Here is a 3,697-nt window from a genome sequence, read left to right on the forward strand (position 1 = left end):
CCAAGCTATTTTTACTTCCAAATTGCAATGTCTTTCCCCAGAATCAACATGAGATTGAAGCCAAGAAATTTATTTCTGCCAGTGTTTCCAGGGCATCTTTGAAGAGGGGTTATCGAGCCCCAAACACACATTTACGAATGGTGGGGAGGGGACAAGGGCTGGTCTAGTATCTTTTCCAAGTCGAAATATTCAAAATATTAACACAACCTCTAAAATCAATACTGAATGGATTCTTCCTGAGGGAGGTGGGGATATAAATGAAATTGGCACACAATGACTTAAACAATGTTTAATAGGATTCTTTAAATCAAGATTTAGAATAGTCTTTAAAATATGCATGTGGCTCTCGAAGAGGGAACTACAGCAAACACGGTTTCCTAGAATTATTTTTTATTGAATTTTAATTGATGTATAATATTATATTAGTTTCAGATGTACAACTTAGTGATTCCATATTTTTATACGTTATGAAATGATCACTGCAATAAGACCAGGACCATCTGTCACCATGCAAAGTTGTTACAATATAATTGACTGTATTCCCTATGTGTACATCACATCCCTGTGATTTATTTATTTTATAGCTGAAAGCTTGTACCTCTTAATCCCCTTCACTGATTCTGTCCACCCTCCCACCCTTCCCACCCCCGAACACCAAAAACAAACTCTCTGGGGGGATGCGACACCTCTTAGCATTTTCCCCAACAACATTTTGAAATATTTTGAAAAATATATGATCCAGTGAACATATTTTTCCTTAAAGACATATGTATCCCAGAGTATTGGTTGGTGTTGGCTGGATCTTGAGTCATTTCAATATTCCTCCCACCTCAATGAAACACCAGAGAGAACTGCAAATAAAGATTAAGTGTGGAAAGAAAATATAACTTCTATCTCATTCTCCTTTCTAGCAGAGAGAGAAAAAAGATGACAAAGTGATTTTATTTTTCCTTCTCTCCCACTTTTGCCCTCCAGGTCCACTAAGTCTTAGTGCCTTAACACTTTTCAATTCTTTACAAACCCTCACCAGCCTCCAAGAATGTTCTGAAGAAAACACCACCCACCATGTCTATGTTTAGAAATTTAGCACCAAAAGACAGAGTTATCCCTGAAGGCAGAGGAGTGTGTCCATGCTTGGACCTGAGAAGAAACAGTTTAATTTGGGAGAAAAGAAAGGCTGTCCAGACTAGAGAAGACTGGACTGTGGGTTGTTTAGTTTTATGTGGGGAGGGAAGTGTTTTCAGTAGGGGATGGGCATGGATACCTGCTTACAGTCCCTGCCCCTAGGTGAAGGCTTAGCCCTATTATGTGCAGTCAGGAGGGGTTTGGGGGGGCTGTCTTTACCCCATGTGATGATGGAGGAAATAGCCTTACATTCTCCAGTGGGTCAAGGTTAGCAGGAAGCAGCATTAAACCTGATTAGGCAAAGAACCAACTCTCGTCCTACCTTCAGGACTAGAAATTCATGTCAAATAAGACTAAAACACCATTAATCACCATGGAACTTTTAATGTAAGTGAATTCTGGCACTACCTGCAATGACCCTTCTAATCCTATGCATTATTTGTAATAGCATTGGTGAGAAGAGACTAATTTGGAATTCCAGGACAGGGTGATGAAGATTATATCAGCAGCAGGAGTGGAATTCCCACTAGTTCCCATCCTGGGAACATTAGTTAAATGCCTTGGCATTCCAGTGGGGTTAAGTCAGCATGTCTTTGGTCCACAGGCAGTACAGTAAGAAAGGAGATTGTGGACAACTGTCTGTGGAAACAGTAACAGGGAGGCAGAACCAGTGACGGGGTCCTGGTGGCAGCAACGTAAGAGGCTTTCTGGAAGGAGTAGGGCAGTATGCAAACAATATTTTTTCATCTACTGATTATAAATTACTAGGCTAATCATATATTCTGTGCTATTTTATGGTTAAGTATAATTATTATTTGGTATATGTTGATTTGAATACATTTTTTTTTCTAGAAAGGGGATTTCCCTGACAATTTTGAGTCTAGAAAAGTTATCTGCTTAAGTTAAAAATGTTAGGGACCGGCTCTTTCAGTCATCTTGGAGCTTGGGGAGGGTGCTGGGATCAGGACTTCTCAAACAACACCTATGTCAGGAAGGTTGTGGTCCAATGCCATTTTTGCTGGTTATAAGCGGGGTCTCCAGAACCAGAGGGAGCACAAAGCTCTTCTTAAAATTGAAGGTGTTCATGCCCAAGATGAAACTGAATTTTATCTAGGCAAGAGATGTGCTTATGTGTACAAAGCAAAGAATACCACCATGACTCCTGGAAGAAAACCTAACAAATCCAGAGTAATCTGGGGAAAGGGAACTCGTGCTCATGGCAACAGTGGCATGGGTCGTGCCAAATTTCAAAGCAACCTTCCTGCTAAGGCCATTGGACACAATCTGTATGATGCTGTACCCTTCAAGGATTTAAACTTATTGAAAAGTGGATTTGTTCTCTTGAAAAAAATAATATTAGGGACCTTATGGAATTTTTGATCAGTATGACAAGATATCTGCTTCTGAATGGATTGGGGGTGGTGTAAAAACCAGAAGGTTGCCTTCTTCACCATTTTTCAGATCAGGGGACAAATTCAGGCTAATGAGCTGGCCAGAGTCATAGAGCTAATCGCTAATCCATCTCTGAGCAAAGATTCAAACTCACATAGGATTCTAAGCTGGTGGGCTTTTTTCTCCCCTAGTGGCCCCTAACTTTTGATCATCATAGTCACCTAGGAGCTTGTTACAAAATACCAATTCTTTACACCTAGTTCTGGAGACTCTGGTTCTATAGGGTCCAGCCCCGACTAGCTATGAAATGCAAAAAACTCAGATATTTGTGACTCGATTAGCATTTGTGAATCACTGCCTTACACTCACTATTTCTAAAAAGGGAAAACAAGCATCCTTTTAGGCAGAGCATAATGGCATCGGGAAAACAAGCATAGCAAGCAAAGCCCAAGCAGAGTGGCTGTGCTTAGGGACGAGAAGTCAGTTTCTTTAGGAAGACTAGTAAATGTAAGACAAAAGATGTCAGTCTGAGGCAAGAACACAGGCACAGGGGTCATTGTTACTCCAGCTGGGGAAAAAATGATGGTGGGGGTGGGGGGCAGTGCAGAACAGGATTGTCTGTTTATTAGAACAGAGGGTGGGAGAGTTTATGATTAATTGGACTGAGTCAGTCTCTAGCAGAGATGACACCACCATTCATTTATCCATTTGTACAGATTCTTTGATTCCTCAAATTCTAGTTGAGCACCTAACATGTATTAGGCTCTCTGCCAGTACCCTAAACAGATGTGATATCTGTATTGTGGAAGGTATGGCACTGTGGAGGTGATTATCACTAAACAGTAATGAATTACTGTTAAGGACATGGAGGATAGTGGGGTGGGGCTAAGGTTAATGAAACAGAGGCTGGGAAGGCCAGTCTGTCAATGACCTACATTAGCCAAAATGGCAAAGGGAAACAAGCTGATCTGTGCAATATGCAAGGGGCTGGTGCTAAACCACAAGAAACATTTTTCTAACCTCACATGAGGATCAGAAAACAACTCTTCCAAGGCAAAATATTTGGATTTTCCCTTGAACTCACAAAGCTGTTTATAATGTACAATACACTTATATAACAATGATAGGTGATCACTATCAGCCTGGACTCCTGCAAATGTACTTCTCTGCCTGAGCATAG

The 3,697-nt window shown here is 40.8% G+C and overlaps 1 pseudogene; it reads left to right on the forward strand.

The window, feature by feature from the left end:
- The first annotated feature begins 2,109 nt into the window (after nucleotides 1–2,109).
- LOC125124109 (60S ribosomal protein L35a-like) lies at nucleotides 2,110–2,440 on the forward strand (annotated as a pseudogene).
- The last annotated feature ends 1,257 nt before the right edge of the window (nucleotides 2,441–3,697 follow it).

This window comes from Phacochoerus africanus, chromosome 4 (assembly GCF_016906955.1).
Source record: "Phacochoerus africanus isolate WHEZ1 chromosome 4, ROS_Pafr_v1, whole genome shotgun sequence".
NCBI classification, from domain to species: Eukaryota; Metazoa; Chordata; class Mammalia; order Artiodactyla; family Suidae; genus Phacochoerus; species Phacochoerus africanus.